Raw genomic sequence first — 10,710 nt, forward strand, 5'->3', positions numbered from 1 at the left:
CCTAGAAACCCACATGAGCCCTTATTTTTTGTGTCACTAATTGTACTTTGCAATGACAGGCTGAATTTTTTCATAAAGTACACTGTGAAACCAGAAAAAAATTCAAAGTGTGGTGAAATTGAAAAACAAACCACGCATTTCTTTTATTTGGGGGCTTTTCGTTTTTACGCCATTCGCCCTGGGAAAAAACTGACTTGTTATATATGTTCTATATGTTATATATGTTATTACAATTTTTCTGGATTTGATGCAACCAAAAATGGGATTCTTTTGCACTGACGCCATTTACCGTGCGAGATCAGGAACGTGATTAATTTATAGTTTGGGCGATTACGCACGCGGCGATACCAAACATGTTTGTTTATTTATTTATTTGTTTATTTTTTATTTATAACATGGGAAAAGGGGGGTGATTCTGACTTTTATTAGGGTAGGGGGCTTTTTACTAATAATAACACTTTTATTTTTACTTTTACATTTATACTAGAAGCCCCCCTGGGTTTAGGGTTATTCCCCCTGGGGTTAGGGTTATTCCCCCTGGGGGACTTCTAGTATAAGTGCACTAATCTCTCATTGAGATCTATGCTGCATAGATATGCAGTATAGATCATGAGATAGGCACATTGATTGCTTCCGGCAGCTGCAGCCGGAAGCAATCAAGTGCCGAGCCAGGATCAACGCCATTACGGCGCTGACCCCGGAAGGGGTAAGATGTGTGAATCGCTCCTCCGGGACAACGTCCCCACTAGACACCAGGGAATGGCTGCATTCGGTAATCGGATGCAGCTGTCAATTTTGACAGCTGCATCCGATTACTGTATTAGCGGGCACGGCGATCGGACCGTGCCCGCTAATAGCCGCGGTCCCGGGCTACGAGCGGCACCCGGGTTCAGAGCGCGGGTACGGGTACGTCCAGGATCGCCTAAGGGTTAATTTAGTGGATCAGGGAGGCTTCAAATTCCCTAAAAAAACGTGACGTCACAAATCAGTTGTAATTTCTATGGAGTGTCCAGCAGTGTGCTCACTATATGTAGAAGTCTATGGCACTGTATTGTCTATGGAAGATGTAATGTAGTGTAATATAAACTACACCTTATTGATACACTATGTTTAGGAAATAATTTGGGAAGCAAGGAAACTTGCTCCCCAAATGGAAGGCACAGAGCAGGGAGGGAGATAGGATTTCTGGTAAGTTCAGCTTTGTTTTACAGCATAATAACAACAAAAATAATGAATGTAAATTGCACACTTGCTTTATGTCACATCTGCTGATTTAGACTTTGAAAGTTATAACGACAGGCACACTTTAACCCCTTAACGACCGCGGGCGTATATTTAGGTCCTGCGGTCGTTAAGGGTGCACAGAGCGGGGCCGCGCGGCGACCCCACTCTGAACCGCTGCGGTCCTGGGTGCGGCATGTAGCCCGTGGCCGCGGCTATTAGTGGGCATGGTCCGATCGCAGTGCCCGCTAATAAGGTAATTGGATCCGATTACCTGATGCAGCCGTTGTACTTATACTAGAAGTCCCCCGGGGGGGGAAAACCCTAACCCCAGGGGGAATAACTCTAACCTCAGGGGGAATAACCCTAACCCCAGGGGGAATAACCCTAACCCCAGGGGGAATAACCCTAACCCCAGGGGGGCTTCTAGTATATGTGTAAAAAAAAAAAAAAAAGTGTTGTTATTAATAAAAAGCCCCCTCCCCTAATAAAAGTTTTAATCACCCCCTTTTTCCCATGTTATAAAAATAAATAAACATGTTTGGTATCGCTGCGTGCGTAATCGCCCAAACTATTAATTGATCACATTCCTGATCTCGTACGGTAAACGGTAAGAAAAAATCCCAAAGTGCAAAATTGCGCTTTTGGTCGCATCAAATTTAGAAAAATTGTAATAAAAAGCAATCAAAAAGTCGCATATACACAATCAAGGTACCGATAGAAAGAACACATCATAGCGCAAAAAATGACACCTCACCCAGCCCCATAGACCAAATGATAAAAGAGCTATAAGCCTGGGAATAGAGCGATTTTAGGGAACATATTTTTGTTAACAATGGTTTGAATTTTTGACAGCATGCACAGTTGAAAGCCTATCTTACCCTACACTTCCCGGGAGGAGTCCGCATCATGGAACGGACTGACTTGGAGTCTATGCTCCTGTTGCCGTCGCCACCTGGGGGGGTTGTCTCCCAGCTGTACCATCTTCTCTTAGCCAAGGACGCAGATCCTGCCCTGGCCTTTATCTCAGCATGGGAAACAGACCTGGGCGTCACATTCTCTGAGTCAGACTTGCAAAAAATCTTTACCCTGACGCATAAATGGCCACTGGCCTGTCATGCACAGGAGAAAAATTTCAAGATACTCACCAGATGGTACCGTTGTCCCTCACTGCTTCACAGGTTCTATCCGGATGTGCCCGACACGTGCTGGCACTGCACGGCGGATGTGGGATCCATGCTTCATATATGGTGGGACTGCCCTGTCCTGCGCCCTTTCTGGGATGCAGTTTTTGAAATTTACACCGCATTAACGGACAGGACATTGGTCCCCTCTCCTGCTCTTGCTCTGCTTTCCCTGGTCCCGGGCCCCTCCTTGGCCACCAAGAAAGGCCTGCTTCGTCATTTCCTGATGGCTGCCAAAGCTGTTATTCCCAGGCATTGGAAGTCCACGGCGGCTCCCTCCATTGCTGAGTGGCTTGCTGAGATGGACTTCCTCCATCGAATAGAATCCTTGACGGCGGAGGAGCACAGACGCAGTAAAAAAGTGGACCGCACCTGGCTCCCGTGGCTCACTTTCAAATCCAGCTCTTCCCTTGCAAGATGGCTCACGTGAGCTGTTAGGATGAGGGTCAGCCCTCTTCCTGGCCCCGGTCATGGACGATACGGCTCCTGCGTTTGCGATGTCATGGCCCCCCCTGTTCCCGCATATCCCTCCCTCACCTTCCCTGTCCCCCTACCCCCCCCCCGTTCTTTCTCCTTTTTCTTCTTTTTCTTCTTCTTCCTCCTTCATCTCTATTCGCTCCTTCTTTTCTATACTGTACTTTTCTTTCTCCTCTCTCTTGGAGACTTGTTTTGACCTGTTGGCCACCTAAATGGGCGATTCTGTTATGATATTGCATTGAATGGTGGACGCAAAAGCCCATGTCTCCGGCCACTTTAGGCGGAAACGTTCCAACGTACTTTTTCACTACAATGGACACCGCGGATTTCTTTTCTTCTGGACTGTTCGCATCTGAGTGCCCACTGTCTGTTGGACTCTGACTTGTCTGCCATTACTATGTTCTTTTTCTGCTTTATTGTTACAAAATGTCTTTTAATAAAAGCCTGATTTACAAAAAAAACAAAAAACAATGGTTTGAATTTTTTACAAGCCATCACATAAAAGAAAAGTTATACATGTTATATATCGTTGTAATCGTAACGACTTGAGGAACATATATAACATGGCAGTTTTTCCCCAGGGCAAATGGCGTAAAAACAAATACCCCCCAAATAAACAAAATGCATTTTTTCAATTTCACCACATATTTAATTTTTTTCTGGTTTCGCAGTGTACTTTATGCAAAAATTCAGCCTGTCATTGCAAAGTACAATTAGTGGCGCAAAAAAATAAGGGCTCATGCAGGTTTCTAGGTGGAAATTGCAAGTGCTATGGCCTTTTAAGTACAAGGAGGAAAAAACGAAAACGCAAAAAACCATATTGGCCCGGTCCTTAAGGGGTTAAAATGCTCATGCATAATAACCACACTTAAGTCATTTCTAGAATAACATGGAAATACATATACTTTTATTTTTGTAAAGAAAAAGCAGAAATGGCAATATTTACAAATGTATTGCACATGTAAAGAGGATCCAGACAAGTAGGCATAGGATTTATGTGTTCTACTTTTCTATTTAGCACTTCACTGGTTCTCCACTAGAGGGAGCTCTCTTCCTATTTTTCCTACTAACGTTACATTGTTAAGTTTTTTTGAGGACCATATGGTATTGTTCTTTTTTTTGTTTGTTGTTTGTTTTAGAATGGTAATTGGAACATATACTAAATATATATATATATATATATATATATATATATATATATATATAGTGCATAATACATAATACCGATATAATTCAGTGGGTAACAGAATCCCTTGTGGATTTATGTAAATAAATTATAGCACATAATCTAATATTTATTTGGCTGTAACACCACGTGCATACTCCCACTCCTTACTACCAGTCTGCATAATATATATATATATATATATATATATATATATATATATATGATTTTTCCCCCCAGTGTAATATTCTCTGCTGTAGCACAAACTCAGGAACTTGTCCTGTGATATGAGCTCTGAGTATTCTCCACATTGTCCCTTTAATTTTCCTCAAAGCCTTAGTGCTAGGTCATTTAGACCTTGTATTAATCCCTGGAGGTTGTTGGGGTTGGAGCAGAACACAGAGTCCTCTCAGTTATAGGTGGAAACTTTCCAGTCTAATGGGAGATCATTACAGGCTGTAACACTCTATGGAGAAGATTCCGGAACTCCCATCACACATAACTGCATGTATCTCTGTCAGGCTGCTCTGATCCTAGACTAAGATTTATCTGTCACTGGGAAAGCTGGACGACAACAAAGGGGCTGGAATTAAAGCCTGTCATCCATCTTCCTCCAAAGCCTAAATGGCAATGCCCCTGAATGCCCCTAAGCTCCCAATATACATGCAAAGCGTGTTCATTGGGGTCAGCGTCTGGCTGGTATACATCAGAAAAGTTCTATACAATGACATAATAACAACTCTATTTGTGAACATGTAACACAAGGTGGTGGAAGCCCTTAAATGGGTACTGTCACTTAAAAAAAAAAAAGTTAAAGGGGTTATACAATGAAAAAAACTTTTTTCTTTTTTTTTTCAAATCAACTGGTTTTAGAAAGTTATATAGATTTGTAGTGTATTATGTAGTTCCATTTAAAAATCTCAAGTCTTCTAGTAATTATCAGCTGCTGTATGCCCTGGAGGAAGTGGTGTATTCTTCCCAGTCTGACGTAGTGCTCTCTGCTGCCACCTCTGTCCATGTCAGGAACTGTCCAGAGCAGGAGAGGTTTTCTATGTGGATTTTCTACTGCTCTGGATAGTTCCTGACATGGACAGAGGTGGCAGCAGAGAGCACTGTGTTAGACTGGAAAGAATATACCACTTCCTGCAGGACATACAGCAGCTGATAACTACTGGAAGGCTTAAGATTTTCATAGAAGTAAATTACAAATCTGTATAACTTTCTGACACCAGCTAATTTGAAAGAAAAAGATTTCTGCTGGAGTACCACTTCAAAAAATGTTAAAGGTTTTAATCAATCAGAATCTGGGTGTTCAGATCCTGATCTATTGCTAGCATGATTGTTTTCTGGTATATTAATGATCTATGTGTATATCCACCGAAAAAAATTGCGAAAGATTAACAACGATTTTATGGGCACCTCAAAAGATGCAATCAACGACATAGGAACAAATTTTCGTTAAGGTCCTATTACGTGTAGCGATAGGGTCCATTTACACAGATTATCTGTCAGATTATCTGCCAAAGATTTGAAGCCAAAGCCAGGAATGGATTTGAAAAGAGGAGAAATCTTAGGCTTTCCTTTATGACCTGATCTCTGGTTATAGTCTGTTTCTGGCTTTGGCTTCAAATTTTTGTCAGATAATCTTTCTGTGTAAATGGATCCTTAGGGTATGTTCACACGTACCGACTCGCAGCTGAAAACTCACTGGGCGGCCGGGAGAGCAGGACCCTGGGATCCCGTGCAGAAAGGAGAGGTAATGTATAAACAAACAGCGGAGCAGAAACTCAGAAACAGATCAGAAATGTATAAAACTTTATTGACACAGTCCTATATTTACCATATTTATATATATTTTTATTATTCCAGGGAGGGCTATCCTGTAATTTTCCAGTTCTTATAACTTATGGCACACAACGGCTGGCATAGTACAAAGGACTAGGAGAGTCCCCTATGACCGCAGCCCTGACTGTATGACATCAGATTTTTTTCTCTTTGTCTTTATATGAATGTAAAAGGGACTGGGATCATTCACATCATGAAGCTTCTCATTTCTCAGGGCATTGCACTGTCACAGCCAAAAGATTTGCCTCTAATTTATCCTCCACCAAAGAAGAGAATGTCAAAGAGCCTTTTGTCCGCCTCCTGACACCGCAGCACTTCACTAAAAAAACTGAGCGGGGAACTGCTAAGCAACCCTGTATTTTCCCATGGCCGAGCCGGCTATTACTTGGAGGACAAGTTATCATTCTCAGTTTCTTGTAAACTATCGCAGCCCAAAATTAAAACTTTGCTCTTTGAAGTTTTTCATCCAGTTAATTGGGACAAGATGGAAAGTTTCCCCCCCTGCTCCGCCCGGACCGGACCCCTCCATTCATTCCATGTTTCTTTAGGTTGTAACCATATAACCACTTTTTAACCATGTTACCAACTCCTGTTTATCTAGTGATCTCCCAATTGTCTTTCTATATCATCCATAAATGAGTATATACCATTGGTAGTATATACAGCAAGGGAAATAAGTATTTCATACATTGTCGATTTTGCACATTTTCCCACCCACTAAAAATGATCGGCACTTACACTTTTCTCCCTCAAGGATGATCGAAGTCATAGCAGTAGTAGATAAGGCGAGGTTTATTTCGCATGACGGGTTTCGAGGTTGCCTTCTTCATCAGATCCATGTATAATGTTGATTTAATTCCATCCCCATCACATATTTTGCACATTTTCCCACCTACTAATGGAGAGGTATGTCATTTTTATTGTGGGTACACTTCACCTGTGAGAGACAAAATCTATAAAAAAAAAAATCCAGAAAATCACATTGTTTTATTATTTTTAAATAATTATTTTCACAGGAAAGGTCGCACGTTGAAGGTCGAAACATGCAAGAATCCCGGAATCCCTAATCTGAGCGCTGATCGCCACACACACTTTTCTCCCTCAAGGATGATCGGAGCCATAGTAGTAGTAGATAAGGCAAAGTTAATTTCGGATCCATGTATAATATTGATTTAATTCCATCCCCTGTCACATATTCCGGGCCTTAATGCCTAAGTAATTTATCTATTTTTCCATGATCAAGTGTCATAACCTTTTAATTTTTCTATATGCATATTTGTTGTGGAACAAGTTGTACTTTTTATCTGTACCATTTTGTTTGCTTTTTTTTTTTTTTTTTTTTGGGGGGGGGGGGGGGGGGGGGGGGGTAAATTAATGCCACAGTGGAATTGTAGTGTTGGTTTTTGTTTTTACTGTGCTGGATAAGTGTTAAAGTAATGTTATTATTTTTTTTTTCAGGTATTTTCTATTTTTTATATAGAGGAAGGGAATGCAAAGTGTTGTTTATTGTATGGGGGTGTTATTTTATTCCATTATATTATATTATGTTTTTTTTTTACTTTTATTACTTTTTTTTTGTGCCCCACAAGGGGACTTTTCTAGTGATCGTTAGATGACTGCTGTAATACACTGCTGCAGACATGGCTGGGTACACAGAAGCCCTGGGGCCTTCACAAGACCCACCCGACGCGTGAACCGGAGACACCTGCTAAATAATAGGTATACAGTAATTTTCTAGCAGCAAACGGTTTACATGTCGTGGTCACAATCTGAATGCGCCATGTAAAGGATTAATCAGGAATGGAGGATTCGCCTTTCCTGAGCAGTGTTGGACTGGGGTATCTGGGGCCCACCAGAGGAAATGATCTTGGGGGTCCACCAATGAAAAACCAAGGAGAAAAGACATGTGAGTGAGTGTTAGTGTAGGTTCTAAAGCTGGGGGTCCACCGGAGAATTTTCCGGCCCTCCGGTGGGCCAGTCCGACACTGTTCCTAAGAGATACAACGGGAATCCCGGATGTCATACTAATAGCTGAGATCCCGTGATCCCCTCAATCACTTATTCTAGGCCTGCCGTGAAAACATGGTGGGCCCAGAGTAAGTACCCTCAATGACTGCCGTAAAAAGGCGTTTCGGCAGTCATTAAGAGGCTAAACTTAAAAAAAAAAAAAAAAGAGAGTATATTGCAAAACTACTTGATTTCCTGAAGAAAAAAAAAAGGAAAAGTTACTCTTTAACAATAGACAATACAATACAGAGCTAAAGATGTGTCAGAACTATTACCATCAGGTTGCAGAAAACAATCCCAATGACTTCACAGACCAAACACCTGCACTTATGTTTTGCATGTTCCCATCTTCAGTCGGACACTGAGAACTCCTTAAGATGATGGATGAAGTGGAATCCCACCTCAGATTTATGATGTAACCGTAGTGTGAGCTGCTCCACCACCAGACTGGAATCTCTTCCCTCTTCTTCTCTCTGTAAGAGTCAAAGAAAAGACTCGGAATTAGGGTAAAGGTCACAAAGGAAAAGCGCAGGACACAAGTGTTTTCAGTTAGCCGAGGGTCGCTCACAACAAATAGGGGGAAAATAGAATTGTTTTCCTGAATCATTTCCTTATGTGTAACGTAAAAGCCAGATGGACGCTGATTACTATTGTTGACGGACGGGAGATGGCGAGATGGGGCGTCGCTTCAAGACCACTGGCTGCTCTCATACTGTTAATAGAGAAGATAAGTTGTGAAGAATGGTGAAACTTAAAAGAGAAGCTCCACCCAGGAAGCCACTTTAAAGGGTTTTCCGGAGTGCACACTTTTCCTTAAGAACTTGACTGCTCATAGGAAAGAAGCCTCTCACAATAGTGTATTGTGTTTACTATGTCTGCTCAACCTAAGGCACGTCAGCTTGTTGTGAGCCATATATTGGAGGCTAAGCATCTAGACCAGGGGTAGGGAACCTTGGCTCTCCAACTGTTGCAAAACTACAACTCCCATCATGCCTGGAAAGCTGTGCATCGTGTGCGGAAACCGGGCCGCAGTTCAGAAAAAGGACCGCAGCATCGGCATCCCGGAGCTGGTGCCCGTCTATTGATGTAAAAATCTTGTAATGATGTAATAATGCCATATTGCTACCAAAGGGTTATTGCTGCATGTATGGCAGCACAAAACTACAAAAGGCGGCAAATAACATACTGACACATTTGATATTATGTTATTTAAAGGGGTATTCTGCTCAAACATAACGTTTAACATGTTGCAGTCCATGGTGAGACAAACAATTCCTTTCATACTTGTTATTTTCTATTCAGTCTCCTTCCTCCAGTTCTGAGCTGCTGCTTTCTGCTGAAGACACAAAAATCTGTGGCGGGCTTTATTTGCAACATTGCAGCTTCTTTATAATGCTGGGAGGGTTATTCTGAGGTCAAGTTTCTAATGAACTCACTGTGATTAGTCCTCCCAGCATTACAAAGAAGCTACAATGTTGCAGATAAAGCCAGCCAGGGACTTGTTTACATCAGCCGTCTCAGAAGGGAGGGGAGAGGAGGGGGAGTCAGACAGAAAAGCTCACACACAGATTTTTGTGTCTTCAGCAGAAATCAGCAGCTGAGAACTGGGGGAAGGAGACTGAATAGATAATAAAAAGTATGGAATGAGTTGTTACCTGTCTCACCATGGGCAGCAACATATGAAAAGTTATGTTTGAGTGGAATACCCCTTTAATATTAAGATTTTATTCTAGTTGTTGAGTCCTCTGTGTAATCTTCTGCTTTTAGCTTTTTTTGCTACTGTATACTGAATAAAGGTTGTAATAACTACAAACTATAGGAAGCACAATACTGTATTTCATAGGTTGTTTGACTGTCACGGCTATCCGCCCTATTTGTCACAAGGGAATATTTTCATTCTGAACAAAGCTTTATTGGGGGATTGGAGCTATAAACCACACGGCTTCAATGACCAGGGTGTTGATACAGAACGTCAGAGTAGTGTTGTGTGGACAGGACACATGCTGGATTATTAATGCATCTATTCACAACTGAGCTGCGGAGATTCCTCCTACTAAGGAGCTGTGTGATTTACGGGGTTTTGGAAATGGCGCACGGGAGTGGCTTAAAATAGGGTGTGAGTTCTGTATGCTAGTGCACCTCCAGTCTATGGGGGTATAGTTCTGCAGCCTATGCCACGGCCATGAGATATTTTACACCATATTGAGAATGACCACAGGCAATGGCAAGATGTGTGACTCACCGATTTACAAAGGCGTCTCAAAGTAATGGAATATAATTATTGTAGGTAGCTATAATTGTTAATGTATACATGAAGGCACAGAGATTTAACCTATAATCCTACTGTGCTGATCCACAGGAAGGCAGCAACTCCTAAGCTGGGTTCACACATGGGGGGGAGATTTATCAAACATGTTGTAAAGTGAAACTGGCTCAGTTGCCCCTAGCAACCAATCAGATTCCACCTTTCATTTTCCAAAGAGTCTGTGAGGAATGAAAGGTGGAATCTGATTGGTTGCTAGGGGCAACTGAGCCAGTTTCACTTTACACCATGTTTGATAAATCTCCCTCATGATCTTTTAGTAAGGAATGGGTACATTCTCATTGCTTTATAAATTTTCACCATATTGGTTCTATTTCTGGTTTTAGCTAAAAATAATGACCAAAATACTTTGTATGAACCAAGGCCTTATTAGTCCTGTACTAGGGGAACAATTCCAAATATCATCCCTGAATCATCCAGGCCCCCCTAAACTTGTTCAGTGAAACAACCATCACATTATGTGGTAGAGAGTACCATGCCCTCACTGC

At 41.8% G+C, this 10,710-nt stretch overlaps 1 protein-coding gene across 1 annotated transcript in view; it reads right to left on the bottom strand.

Moving 5' to 3' along the window:
- The window catches only part of P2RY10 (P2Y receptor family member 10), a 42,674-nt gene extending 32,473 nt beyond the window's left edge, over positions 1 to 10,201 (bottom strand). The window contains exons 1-2 of the mRNA XM_069986885.1: positions 10,142 to 10,201; positions 8,301 to 8,372 (exon numbers count right to left, since the gene is read on the bottom strand). The gene's annotated coding sequence lies outside the window, so the exon portion shown is untranslated. The remainder of the gene's footprint in view (positions 1 to 8,300; positions 8,373 to 10,141) is intronic.
- Positions 10,202 to 10,710: the final 509 nt, after the last annotated feature.

The sequence above is a fragment of the Dendropsophus ebraccatus genome, chromosome 10 (assembly GCF_027789765.1).
Source record: "Dendropsophus ebraccatus isolate aDenEbr1 chromosome 10, aDenEbr1.pat, whole genome shotgun sequence".
NCBI classification, from domain to species: domain Eukaryota; kingdom Metazoa; phylum Chordata; class Amphibia; order Anura; family Hylidae; genus Dendropsophus; species Dendropsophus ebraccatus.